This window comes from Mauremys reevesii, linkage group 5 (assembly GCF_016161935.1).
Source record: "Mauremys reevesii isolate NIE-2019 linkage group 5, ASM1616193v1, whole genome shotgun sequence".
NCBI lineage: Eukaryota > Metazoa > Chordata > Testudines > Geoemydidae > Mauremys > Mauremys reevesii.
In genome coordinates this window covers 63391959-63407352 of record NC_052627.1, presented here as the reverse complement: position 1 = coordinate 63407352, position 15394 = coordinate 63391959, and the positions used below count along the sequence as shown (strand labels likewise).

The 15394-nt window shown below is 37.9% G+C and overlaps 1 protein-coding gene and 1 long non-coding RNA gene across 11 annotated transcripts in view; one reads left to right on the top strand and one right to left on the bottom strand.

Annotated features, from left to right (window-relative positions):
* RAPGEF2 (Rap guanine nucleotide exchange factor 2) overlaps nt 1–15394 on the bottom strand; it is a 292166-nt gene that overhangs the window by 264385 nt on the left and 12387 nt on the right. The gene's annotated exons all lie outside the window — the stretch shown is intronic.
* On the top strand, nt 29–10881 carry LOC120405561. The gene is made up of 3 exons (XR_005598671.1): nt 29–383; nt 775–933; nt 10247–10881. It is a non-coding gene; the product is annotated as an uncharacterized LOC120405561 (long non-coding RNA).

The window sequence follows — 15394 nt, the reverse complement described above, 5'->3', positions numbered from 1 at the left end:
CTGTCCTAGACAGAAAAGCCAGGACACACAGAGATATCCCAGGGATGGAGCTGCCTTAGAGGAGGGGTTAGTTATTAATTCCCTTCCTACGGCCATCACAGAAAAAAAAAATCAGGAAGGGAACTAAGTGAATAGTGTAAAGTGTTGTTTTGAGTTCAGACAAATAGCTTCTTTGCTCCTGCTATTGAACACTTAGGGTACGTCTATACTACCCGGCAGATCAGCGGGTAGTAATCGATCTATCGGGGATTGATTTATCGCATCTCGTCTAGATGCGACAAATCGATCCGTGAATCGACACCTGTACTCCACCTCGGCAGGAGTAGTAAGCAGCGTCGACAGGGGAGCCGCGGCAGTCGACTCGCTACCGTGAGGACGGCCAGGTAAGTTGAACTAAGATACTTTGACTTCAGCTATGCAAATAGCGTGGCTGAAGTAGCGTACAGGTCTGTCACATCTTACGCGCATTTAACATGAGCAATTTCAGCTTTATGCGGTCAGCAAAAACAAAACGAAGAAAAATAACAATTTTAATATTCTACCTGTAGTGCGGGCGATTCTGCCCGCCATTACACTCAATGTAATTTTGACTATATGCGATTTTCGCTTTATGCGCTGACTGCGGAACATAACCCCAGCGTAAGATGCAACAGACCTGTATCTTAGATCAATCCCTCCCCTTAGTGTAGACCAGCCCTCAGACAAATAGCAGCAGAGTGAAACTAACAAGAGCCTGACAGCTTTCAATGCTACAACTGATAACTTTCTTGGCAGCAGTAACACTGAAGAATCATGTCTTCCACACCATGCATGAGGTTATGAAGTCATTCACAAAAGTCGAGCACCCAAAACAATATTGCTGCAGAAATGGTGGAATCATGAATCAGCTTCTTTTTTCTACTCCAGAACCTCCTGGCTGCTGTAAAGAAACCAGTAAGTCCTTCTTTCTTCCGACAGGTAGACAGAGCTTTAGATGTATAAAACACCTACTAACCACAGGCTGATATGAAAAATAGTCCCTGGACACTTCTTTGGAGCTTTACACCTGCTAGGTATCCCAGCACCTTCCCTCTTCCTACCAGCCAAGTGGTGGGAAGACTACAGACTTCTCACTTGGGTTGCTCTCATTGAAACCCTACTTATTCCCCCATCTTTTATATTTACTTGTGGCAAACAGGTTTAATCTTCTGGTTACCATGTCTGATACAGGTTTTTCTTCTTTTGGTGGGGGAGGCGTTTGTTTTTTTAAAAGAGTCCTACCTTATAGCTAAAGAAAGTGATATACCACGAATTTTCTTAGCTAGCTGAAGTAAAAATAAGATTAAGTAACCTGAATAAGCAAGTTAAACAATTCCCATAAAACACATTCATTTCATTCTCTTGTTTTGAGAACATTAACATTTCATGAATGAATGGGGTCTGCAACTATTTGAAATGAAACTGTACGTAAATGGTTGTTCATTAACAATAGGCTGTCCATTAACAAGACTTTTTTACAACTCATTACTGCAGCATCTTAAGTCTTGCAAATGTAAAGCTATTGACATTTTTTCCCCAAACCTTATCAAATTCAAGCCAATGTCAATGCAGATACCACACGTCAATACTGCCATTACAACTGAATGCCTGCACATTCAAATTCCTCAATACTGATGATTCATCAGTGAACATGCTTTTGTTGGTATTTTTATGGTCCAATCACTGGATGCAGTAATATCTGAAATCAGAACTACATTTTCATACCAAAATAAGTAGTTATAAACACTTATGCTTTCACGTTACATTATTTACATTCACTAAAGCTAACAGCAAATGCTACAACTTTCAGTGCGAGTGATTACAATCAAATGCTTTCTCTAAAATAAAGTGGTTCTTTAAACCTGAACAGTATAATCTTGAAATCAATTTTCCCATTTCACTCACAGCATTACCTTCTTTTCTCCTCCTCTCTCTCCCTCCCTCCTCCCGCATGACTTCTGTTCATTCCTTAGAACACAGTCTCAATGAAAAAGTTTCCTAACATGGTCTGCTTTAAAACTACACATCCACAAACATAAATATTGATTTGCCAGATAAGGCTTGGAAAGTTTACCAAAAACCTACTAGCATTGCCTAGAAAACCTAATGTATTAGCCACATGTCATTACCAAAGAGGAAAGCTCTCAAAAGAGGTTTACAGAGGAAGCACCCAGGTGGAAAGCCCTGTCTCTCCCATTTTCTGGATATCAGGAGAAAGTGGGTGTTGTGTTTCCCACTAGCAAGGTTGCTCCCAGACCTTGCTGGTCCACCTATAGGGCAACCTTTCCCACAGCCATTAAGTCTTCAAAAAATTGCTTGCAATTTTAGTGGTAGTATCACCATTTAAATTTCACAATATATTTAATTACATAAAAAATACATTAAGGTTGCACAGGCAAGCTCTCAGAAGTTAGGAAATGCCAGACTTAAGGTTGCATGTACAATCTTATTTTGCTCCCTTGTGCATATGCATGATAGATTTCAATTACATGGTCATGTACTATTTCTTCCACAGGACGCCTTCTTCTAGGGTGACCAGACAGCAAATGTGAAAAATAGGAATGCGGGTGGGGGGATAATAGGAGCCATTGTAAGAAAAAAAGATCCAAAAATCGGGACCGTCCCTACAAAAATCGGGACATCTGGTCACCATACCTTCTTCATTCAGTGAATCAGCAGTTATTCAGTATTTCTTTTTTTCCCCTCCACATTCAATGTGTGGGCCCAGGTCATAGTTAATTTATCTTCATAACACTCCTGTGAGATTAGGTGGTATTATCTCAGTTTTACAGCCATGAAATGGAAGCACAGAGATTAAGGCCAAAACTGTCAGTAGCCTCCACTAATTTTGGATGCTCGGTTTAGAGACATATAGGGTCTGATTTTTCAGACTATTTCTTTTTATAGCATTTTATATGTTCAAAGTACTGCTTTAATTAACTTAATTGCAACTGTGAGTGTTCATCACCTCTGCAAATCTGGCACCGTATGTCCAGAAAACATGGAATACGCTATTGTGGCCAATTGTGAACATTTTGATTTAGTGACTTGCTAGCATCACTTAGGAACTCTGTGGCAGAGGCACGGATAGAATCCAGTTCTACAGTGACATTCAACTGTCTTCACCATGAGAAAAATCCTCTCTCTTCCTGCAATTCCATCTCATTCACTACACACCTTCCAATTTCTGTAACGAATGAAGCAGAGGTCATACAGACAACAGCCTCCCTCACTTGTTCATCCCCAAAGCTCAGTCCATCCTATGCAAAGAATAAGGCAGGAGTCCCATGAAATAAAATAGTACGATTATATAATTGAAGACTATCATAATGCAAATGCACCCGGGGAGGGGGTCAAATTAAGGCAGCAGAGTGCAGAATTTATCTTACTAGTGGTGGTGAACAATGCAGAAAGAAAATAGCTTGACTTTCAGACCCCAGGTGGAGTTTACAGAACTAGCAGTTAGGAAAAGACATTTTTTTAATAATTCAGGTCTTTTCTGCACAGGATGACAGATTGTATATGCTACAAAATTAAATCATTACTGTGTGTTGTTGTGAGCTACTGGTTGGCTGAACAAGTATTGTGGACAGGTAAAATGAAAGCTTAAATAAGAACAACCCATGTTTAGTAAAAACACTGCTTCAGTTAAAAAAGCCATAGTTATTGAAGCAGTATTGACCACTGTTGAACGGTGCCTGAAAATTGCAGCTAAAACATGTTCAGCACTAGCTCATCTGTATTTTCTAACACAAATAAGCACAGTCATGACTGGAGAACTAGTGGAAGTGTGGCATCAAGAAAGGAGGAGGAAATTTTTAGTCCAACTGTTTAATATTGTTTTACATTTGTTTTTGTTAACATCTATTTAGCTTCAATGACTTCCAAATGTTTTGGATAAAAACATCTTTATTAAAGACGCTATACTATTCAAAGTGAGAGCGCTCAAGCACCTTCTCCCTTAGACCTCAAACTTTGCACCAGGGCTTTGGCTGAGCAACAGGTTTTTGCCTGGACCAGAGCCAGAGCACAGCTCCAAAGCCCTGCTTTGCACCCTGAAATCAAGACTTCCACTACTCCCCTGACAAGGATAAAAACAGCACCCTCCAAGAGCCTACTTTACTCTTATAGAAGGACCCATGTACTGGTGGTCCACTAGAGAGCAGAATTTTCACCTATGGCAATGGTTCCCACACTTTTTACTATGGCAACTCACTGTCTTTTCCAGCAACTTAGCCAGGGTCCACATTCATGGAGGGCACAAATCATAGGTCAGAATCCTTCTCCTCCTGCACCACCACTGCCTTATATAGCCCACCAAGGGGCACCAACCACCCACAAAGCATTCGCTGCCCTGGGACTGCAACCCCAAATCCCAGCCCTGTGAGGGAAGTCTCTGTTTATACCAAGCAGAGGTTCCAGTCTCCCACACAATAAATCAGAATACTCTGAAACCAAAGGGCTACTTTCTCACAGAGCAATCCCTGCCAACTAGAGGAGGCAAAATACACAACAAACAAGAGATCAGCCTTTACACTGTGAGCTACAGAAACAGAAATAAAGAAAAAACTTCACTTAAGGTTTCCTCAACAGTAATCTAACCTTGACAGCAGAAAATATTGAACAGGGGAGGGGAAGGGCAAGGTGCCAAAGAAAATGTTAAGAAGCAAGGAGTCTACTCTCCTTCTACAGTTGATACAGGAAAATTATGAACAGGATCAGCCAGCCAGCCTCCTATCATAGAATGATGTCAAAAGAGATTGCCTCTTTCCTGTTCCTTCTTCTGTTAGAAGATTTATACCCACTGAGAAGAAAGAAACATTAGAGAAACAGACGTCAGAAAACAACAATGAACAAAAACAGATGCCATTTCTAACTCTAATGAATATTATATTACCAGTTGGACTAAAGTTTAAAAAAAATGGATTATGCTTGCAAGCTTAATAGTTAAGAAAATTTTCAATTATATGTTCCGATGGGGATCAATGAGCATCTCTTGCACAACTCTGCACATTTAAATATACATTAGAAACTAAACTAGTAATTAATTTTCCTGAAGCCCGCTAAATACACAGATTGCACACATTTGGATTTTATCATACTTAAGCAACTTTCCAAAGTAGAAAATGCAAATAAAGGTCAGCAATATGTATGGCAGCAAATTATTTCAAATTTAAAATAAAGCCACAAATCTGAATTTGTTTATTTTTTTAAACAAAAATAGTGCAATACCTACAGCAGGATGAAACAACTCATCAATAATAAATTGCAATAGGTGAAAAAGCAAGATATCCAATCTCATTTGTGTACTCCAAAGGGCTAAATTAAGTACTCACTAACTTTTTAAAAAGCACAGTCAATTATACAATTTTGAAGTAGTTAGCTTTCATTCACAGTACCTTCGGGCCAAGTACATCAGAAAGAACAGGTTCCCTTTAAGGGTTTATTGTGGAATATAATCTTTAAAAGATTAGAAAACAGAAAGAGGCTTTTGATATTTATATTGGAATGACCATTATATTCCACGTTATGAGCTCCTCAGCTCATGAAACTTCCTTAAGTGTTTGGAAAGCTCCAAGCACATAATGGGCAGTACCACAAAAATAACTTCAGCTACACAAAATGATGAGACTGCACAATCTTAGATGACAATGGTGGGGGTTTGGTAGGTTTTTGGGGAAATAAATCAATAATTTAATTTAAAAAAGCACACAATTCTCCCTACTCTCTGGGGTTTTCATTGGGCCAATGCAGCCATATCACTCCCACAACCTGGTTGCCTTCAGATAGACGTGCTATATCTCCAAAATGCCAGGAGCTCAACCAATTGTCTTTTGAGGGCCTGAAAGGGATTTTTCCCTGCATGTAGTATTTGTAATGAGCTCTATGAGTATTTTCACCTTTTTAATTTTGGCATCCAGGCCTGGTTTGGGCTCTAGAGCTAAACTGTTTCACTCATTCTCCTATTTTTTATACGGCAGAAGATGGGAGAAAGGCAGGGTTCTGGCATCCAGACTAAAATACACTGAAGCCACTGCAGCCAGTGAAAATCTGGACTGGAAGAACCCTGGGAGGTAGGGGTAGGTTGTTTTGTTGTTATTGGGGGGGACGGGACATGTGGGGGTTCAAGAGAGCACACTCTTCAATCAGTTAAATTACAGTTCAAGTTAAAATAAAATTGTGGCCTCTGCATTTAACCAGACAGTTGTCTTATTGTCTCCATGTCCACATCAAAGTTAGGATTGCAAAACTAGAGGCAAAACCAGCCATGTCTTTGCTACACCATTTTCACTTCCCAAGTCAGATATTGTGGAGTTGATGGTTTGGGCTTCCACACAAGAAGAAGATTTCTAGATGGACAGGCCCTTGCGACAAACATAAGTAGCATCATTGAAGGAGGCAATTTCCTGGTCCCAGTTGTCAGGTAAGTCCTACATCCACGACATTTACAACTGGAAAGGGTTAGAGAAGGAAAACAACTGCTCACAAACAAAGGGATGAAATGTGAGGACCAGAAATCAATCTTATGTTAATCTTAAATTTTGTTGCAGAGATGCACGAGGACAAAAAAAAAAAGTATGAGTTGTGCCAGCCAAAACACACTTGCACAATATGGTCGCTATTTTCTCCATATAGGCTGAACTGTTCAGGAGCAAGTTAGTTTAGAAATATGTTTCAGTACTGGTGACTAACATTATCCCATCATGTGCATAGGAAACTTACAGGAGCCTCCTATAAATCACTCATACACATTTTACCATATTAATTCATTTTGATGTAGTATAACTATTAGAGTTAAACAATTAAATAAACACTGCATTATACTATATTTCTACCTGTTTGTGCATTTTACAAAGGCTGAATAGTTTCGTCTGTGCATTTCCCAACACCCTACAACTCTCCTTGATGCATCAGGCTTAATTATTATGCACAGTTCAGGCAAGTCAACTCTGGACTGCATTGTAACAACTGTAGAACTTTAAAGTTGACTAGCCAATACTTGGCTGACAAATACTGAGGAACCAGACATAAAAATAAATTAATGTTCTAATGTAAACATCATGAAGCTGCTGTTAACAGGATTTGTTTTTTTAAGATAAGAATCTAGCCCAAAACACAGAATATTTTATTAAATTATATAACCACTTAAATGAAAACACACATCACTTTGCAGTTTTAACAGAAATGGCACTTAACATAAAAGCAGTTCTTTACCTAAGGGACATCATTAGAGTGGACCTATTTTAAACAAACTAATCTCTGTTCAAGATTTATTAACAGTAACTATTACTCTTTACAGCGTGAGCATATATACCTGTGTACGCACTGTGCCAAACCCACACTGCCGCATCTCAAGAGCAGACACTCCACGTAGATTTTGCAACTCACTTACTAACAAAGGTATACCACATCATATTTTGCAGAAAGCAAAAGCTTTCCCATACATCTGTAATTGTTCAATTATTACAGCACACTAACAGTTTGAGACTCAAAGCAGCTCTCATTGTTTTGTTTCTACCAGACTTTAGTCTTAATTTTAAATACAGAAAAATACATCTGCACTATAATCGCATCTCTTTGTATGACATGATAATTTTGAAGAACATTAGTTAAAATACAACAGTATACCCATAAAAATCTATACACAAGTCAAATTATAGTAGTTTCTCATGCAAAATTGTTAAATTCCCTTAGCATAATACTGATGCTAGTTTATCTACCATACTACTTTAATGCCATAAAAGAGAACTTAAAGTACACAAAAACAGTTCACAGCATAGTGTGGACTTTTGTTGTTGTTTAAATAAAAAAATTTAAATAATTTATGAAGAATGTACTATGAAAGAATTTGTAAAAAAATAAAGGATTTATTTTCAGCACAGACATAACATTTTTATGTATATGTATTTATATGAATTATACACAAAAATAAAACAGTCAGCTAAGAATACTTCTCTACTTTTCTTTCTAGACCCTTTTCCAAATCACCAATTTATCGGTTTTCATCTATTGCACTCAAATGAAAAATTAAACAGGATAAAAAAATTAAAGACAGAAAATCATAATGAGGAGTTTAAAAGGAGGAGAAGCTCTAAGAGGCCACACTAATAGAACAGAGATTAATGGAAAAGAGAGGCTAGATACAAGAGTGAAGAAAAAAATGAGAAGAAATTCATATTCTGTTACATATCTATTTACAGATTCAGATGGTATGTTTGGCATGCATAGTTCTCTCAGTACTTTTGAGGGGCAACTGTTAAATAATGGGAAGTCAATCCACACAAAATTCCCTTAGCTCACCAAACGAAGATTCCTTGGAACCATTATACCATCTCAGAACAATTTTGTTATCGTTCTCAAAAATATTTAGTGGTCTGGTGATTTTTCTTGAGTACAGAAAAGAGATGCTGCATATTCTTGTTTTGTAACCTTCTTTAAAATAGTTAAACAATCCTACTTCAATTATATTTTGGGGAGGTGGGGGGAGTAAGGATATGTCTACACTGCAATTAAAAATCCATGGCTGGCCCATGCCAGCTGACTGTAGCTCATGGGGCTCATGCTAAGGGACTATTTAACTGCAGTGTAGATGCTTCGGCTCAGGCTGGTACCTGAGCTCTCAGAGCCTTTCACTTCAGAGGGTCCTAGAGCCAAGGATCTAGCCTGAAGTCTACTCTACACCACAGTCAAACAGCCTCTTAGCCCGCACCCCTTAGCCCAGGTCAGCTAGCACGGGCCAGCCGCAGGTGTCTAACCTAGGAAATTGACTACCTCCTAGTTACCCATTACACACACACACACACACACACACACACACACACACACACACACACACGAGACAGCAGTGATCAAGTGACCTACTTTAATAAAAGTTCAGGGAACAGAACAGTCTCCACAATTAGTTAGGTCAAACCCAGCCGACATAGTAGTAACTAAAATTTATTGCCACATGATGGCTATTCAGTGGCCTATGCCCAATGACCTGATTTTCTCAGTCTAGTTCCTAAATGAACACCTACAAAAACAAAGCACCAGTACTAACAGGCCCACTGCAGGAAGTTTCTGCAGAGAAGCCAAGGAATGACGATCTAAACTCAACTACCTTCTCATTCCAGAAAGCAATCCCTCCAAAACAGATCTGTAGGGCAGCATGAAGAAACCAGTGCCAATTCCAATTCATAGGGTCAGAGTTTAAGGCCAAAAGAGAAAACTTGACCATCTAATCTAATCTCCTGTATGTCACAGGTCACCAACACCACCTACCACCCACACACTAAACCAAACAACTGAAATTAGACCAAAGTATTACATCCCAAAGGAGACCAGACATACATGTCATAAGCAGATAACAGGAGTGACCAAGGAACACCAATGCCTGAGACCCTTGCAATGGCAGGGAAATAAGTAAGATATACCCAGAAATCTAGGCAAGTGACCCTCACCCACACACTGCAGAGGAAGGTAAAAATATAAGGTCACTGCCAATCTGACCCCAATCCCACATATGGTCATCAGTTAGACTCTGAGCATGTGAGTAAGAACCAGTCAGCCAAGCACCTGAGAGAGAATAGTTTGGTGCCACGTCAGACCACTGGCGCACACCATTCAGTGTCCCATATCCAGCCATGACCATCTCTGATGCTTCAGAAGAATGAGATCAAAAGGGGGAAAAAAATTGTTAATCTCTTTCTGACCCTACAGGTGGCTGGCTAAAGCCCTAAGCATGAACTAGCCCTTAGGAATATAACACATACCAATGTTGATTATAAAATAAAATATTTTGGTCTTCAGGACAGTCAGACCAGCACATTTCTCACACACTGAATTTGCTGACATCTGTACTGTGTTTATTAAAAAGAGCTCCCCTAAGCAATGGCAAAAAGAACGAGGAGTACTTGTGGCACCTTAGAGACTAACAAATGTATCTGAGCATAAGCTTTCGATGAAGTGGGTTTTAGCCCACAAAAGCTTATGCTCAAATTTGTTACTCTCTAAGGGGTCACAAGGACTCCTCATTCTGTTTGCTGATACAGACTAACACGGCTACCACTCTGAAACCTAAGTAATAGGTTATCCAGAAGCATGTATACAATAGCTCTAAATACAACATCAAATGTCTCTCACTCTGAGATCTTCATATAATAGGTTTACTCTCTTCCTAATTTAGAGTAAGTTTAGGCTAGTTTGTTCATTCGTACTGTTTCATGACTGTTCATTTCCTCCTTAGCAGGAAGAAAGTTCAGTAAACTGCTTAGCATCTCAAACAGTAAACAAGGATTTCGTCAGAGCACATCAGACAACCTGACCAATATCCCCAGCAAGTCTCTATAGAAAACTCATGTTTCTGGCTTCTGCATAATTCCTTCATGTAATAACCTCAACTTGTTTGCTTATGCTCTTATTGGCATAACCAATAAGCTGTTTTTTTAAAAATTGAATTTATTTGTGAAAGGTCCTGGATCAACAGCCCTGAAGACTAGAGGTTTCTGTTTTCCCATAGCTGGGCAGCAATAGTGCCAGTTTCTCCACAGTATTCCAACCACGACTTGGGGGGGACCACACATCTCCATACCCATTCAGTCTTTGCTGTCTCTGAAGAGATGGCAAACAAGTATGACAGTTTGGGGTTTGTGTAATACATATACCTGCCAACTAGGAATTAAACAAAGGCGAATTTATTTCACATAGGCAGGGTCCTGTGTATTAAACACCTGTGGAATTTGCCACTGAAATCATTCCTTGCTCCAAATAGTGCTCCAGAGTCTCAATTTTCATTTTTTTTTAATGTTTCTGCCCCAGTGGTTGTGCAGACAACACTGAAAAGAGGAACAGAACAAACTGATGCAGTGATGTTTTCAGAGTGTGCAAGCAATCTGAAACAGCCATGAGAGATTTGAGCTGCCTCGTTTGTTTAGGTTAACTCCGAAACCTAAAGATGATAACCTGCAACATACTGAAAGTGTGGCTGGTGTAAAATAAACTGAATATCAAAAGAGGTACTACTGAACTAATTGTATTATTCATGTTAATAATTCAATCCTATATATTAAGTTTACCTGGAGATATCACAGAATTGAGATTTTTTCCAACATACACATACAATGTACATTGCTGCAAGATCTATATCCCTTACTTGCTAAGAAGTACACTGTGCCTTGTGTACAGGCAACATGAAATGCAAAGACTCATATTTTTCTGTACCTGCTCACTTTTAAACCCTAATATCTACCTTTCAGAGCAGTTAATATTCAGTCCTAATTATTCTTTTGTCCAGTATTTTTTACAATATTCTGAACTGAAACCCCTTTCACAAAGGTAGCCAAAACCTACCCAGCAATTGAAGCTGGTGTTTGTTACTCTTACGTTGTCAAGGTATTGTTAATCCTCTTTTTAGTAGGGGTAATGTTTGGAAGAGGGAATTCTGGCCTTAAAATAGAGTATTCTCTAAGTAAGATTTCAGCAGCAGTATCTTGTAATAGTCTTCAAAGTTAGACACAACATGGTATATTATGTATTTTCTAGACTTAAAGGATACTGATCTGATTTCCCTTAATCAACGTGTGGTTATTTGCATGTTAATTCTGTTTGCATGCCAATAAAAATCAAATTACACTTCAAGTTCTGGGTCCCTCAAGATGCTCTCCAGAATGCCACTTTTCTCACCTCTGCACAGCAAGTAGCTGTTTTTCACTTACTGCAGAACAGAGTAGTGGGGGAGCAGACAATATCAGACAAGGTCCAATCTGGAACAGAAAAGTATCATTCACTTTTGATGTCATTACACAGATACCAGATCCACCCAACACGCTATATGCCAAGATACTGCTACCTCCTTCTCAGTCTCTCTCTCACCAATGCAGGATCCTGATGAGAGAAGACATAGAACTAATACCCATTACAAAAATTCCTTCCACAACAGTAATTCTCAGACAAGCATGTACAGAATATTTGTATGTCTGAGAACTCTGGCATATGTCTTCTGTAATAATACTCACATCCTCCATATTTATATTTACTTCATTAGTAAGCCCTCTCCAAGTTTTATGAAATTCCTCAACAATAAGCAATCTTGCAGTATTTCACTCAAATTACACTATTTTCATTTAGCTGAAAAACAAATTTTTCAAGGACAAAATGCTTCTGAAAAAATATTGCCATACTGTAACAGCTTTGGTCCTTCATTGTAACAGCTACTTTCAGAGAACTACAAGAAAGGTACACTAACTTGCTACCCCTAAAATCTATTAATTTTCCCATATCTTTCATCATCTGCACATAACATTCCTTCTTCACTGAGAATAATGGACAATAGGACTTCAAATATTCACAGTAGCACATTTCCCCCCCTCCCCCAAGTCTTTGTTTTGGTCTTCAGGGCTATTTTAAAACTGAACATCTACAATTAGTCTTTAAAATCAAAGTCTGAACTACAGCCTTTTAGTTTCAAAGTGAGAGAGACTTCTTTTCAAGATGATATGCTGCTACTTCAGAAAAAAAATACAAAGGAAAAAATACAAAGGAAAGAACAAATAGGGACACCATTTAGCTATGAAAATCCCATTGGGGAACAGGATCATTTTGCCCCCTTTAGCACAGACTACAAAAGACATTATGTGGTACATTTACAAAACAAAACAAAAATCTTCCAACTTACTACTACTACTTTTCTATTTTTAAAAATACCTGTAAACACTAAAATGAACAAGGAACTTGGCTATGAGATATACACAACTCTAGTATGTCTACACTTTACATATTTTAATTATTTTAATCAGTGTCAATAGATGTCTATCATAGACCTTCTAACACAGTATAGATTATACTATATTAAAATCATATATAATTACTACAAGTATTTATTAGATGCCCATCACTAGTGCACCTGGGTGCCTTCTGAGTCAAAAATATATTGCAAACCAAGTTTCCTTGCTTTCCACCCATGATGACAGTTGGTTCAAACACTGATGGACTAGATGATTCTTGAGAAAACATAAGTTTATCCTTCTGAAAATACAAAAATGAACTTGCTTTGAGAGCACTCTTCTCTAATGATTTGTCCAATGAAAAAGTGAAATTAAAGAGAGACTGTTCATCATTACTATTGCTGTTCAGAACGCTTTGGACAGCAGTGAAACTGCCATTCATCGACTCACTTTCATTCAAGGAATGTTATGTGCTCAGGCTATGTTTGGGAACAGCACACCTTCAGACTATATTGACCACTGTTTATATATTCTGTGAAGAGATGGTAAAAATATATATTTTAACCTCACTCTAAAAAAACCACAACTGCATTACCACCTAGTCATCTGGTCCTTCACTTCTTTTGTGAGGAAGTTTCCTGTAAAGTCAACTGGAATTTTACCTGGGCAGGAACAGCTGAATCAGGCTAAGACATTATGCTAAAGAGGCACCCATCACTCATCCATAGTTAAGGGCATAACCAGAATTCCATTATAATTACAAGAATACACACACACACACCTTCTTAGATGAAGCTATTGACCAGAATTTGTATAGTAGATTTTTATCATATTTCTAAATATTTCTATATTGTAGGTTCAGAATTATTTTTACATGACAAAGAGTCCCCAATTTTCACATTGTAAAAAAGTTCCCAATAATTTATTAGTCATTTACTGTACATCTGAACATTGATTTATTGTAAACTTTTTGAAGATTCATGAACACGAATTCATTTTCATTTTTACACATGTACATTTCCCAAAAGTCTGAAATGAGAAAGTTATAGAATTATATTTTTCAGTTATGCAGTTATACAACTGGCATTTTTGACAAGAGCATATGACATGACAACACACACACATTCTGCAGAATACAAGCTTTCTTTTAAAAAAAGCAAATTTCCATCACCTATAGTTGAGTAAGTAGCATTAATCAGTTCACATTCAGGATGTCTGAAACAGTATGAAACACAGGGTAGACAAAATGGGTAGGTGACAAGAACTTTTGACTTCTAGAACTTCAAATGACAAATGGTCCTCCACTTCCCATTTCAATGTTATTAACATGCAATATTATAAATACTTTTTTAAAACCTAGAATATTAAAACAAAAATTAAATTATAGTAAAAATTCATGGTCATGATACAAACTAAAGAATACATATGGTTTTCATACTCACCTTCCATTTTCAAAGACTATTTCTACTCCCTTGCCATGAATTAACATTAGTTCTAGATGATTAAAAATCATTAACAGAACTTTTCTTCAGCTAGTAACGTACCAAAATGGGAATGTCTTCTATAGGAAAAAGAGTTCCCCAGTACAACCAAGAGAAAATAAAAATTACTTTCATGTTTGCAATATTTTTCTCTCAGGGACAAGATACTATATATTATTACAGAAAATGATTTATCTTATTAAAAGTAATTTTAAGTTCTTACAATGACTGTTCAGTGTATGTATGATGGCTTTAAGAGCTATCAACTGAACAGAGAGTTGCACTTTTACCCTAGAAAAGTGAGTTATGAAAACCTAAATTATAGGGACCAAGCCATTGGTAAAATGAGCAGAGATCACTTACCAATAATTCACCTGAGCAGACAGCTTTTAAGAGTTCTGGAAGTTGAGAACAGTAGTTGTTACAACCAGTTCATCCACTGGATTTTATAATAGGCTTAGAAGACTACCTTTTCTGAAAAAGGATTTAAAGCTATTCTAAGCAGATGAATAAATGTACTTGCTAGGTAACGTTTGGTACAGAAGCCTACATACACTTTTTTTTTTTTTAAACAGATTCATAACAAATATCAAGAGCTGATGTTTGTCAATGGAGGAAAAAAACATACAAAAGTGTGCTGCAGTAAGCATTATGCCATTTACTTGTATCAAGCTTCAATCTTATTCCCACAGTGAGCAAAAAAATATTAAACAGATTATGATTTTTCTCCACTGCTAGTTCTATCAGCAGACAGGCATGAAAACTGGTTATTTCTTCTGCCCAGAACTGATTTTTCCACTACTACTACAAATTTATCATTCCAGCATGAGTCTTGATACTGAGATTCCAATTGCTGTCTCAGTAATACAATGGTACTACAACAACCTTTTTGTGCTGCAGTTCTCTCTTCTCCTGTCCCATCATCACTCCGGTCTTGTTTTCTCTCCCTTTTTACTCAGATTTTCCTTCTACTGGTTGTTCACTCACTCCCCTTGCTCACCAGAAGGTTTCATGCTGTTTGGAGGGATGGGAGTGTTCATTGCTACTTCTGTGGGTAGGGACACATGCTCCCAAATCTGAGATGCAAGTTGAGATAGCAAACATAAAAAGCTTGGGCTGATGAGCTGCTTCCTGGGCTTGTAGCCTGGTAAATACAAACTGCTCGCTCCTGAGGCCACCTATATTAGAGAT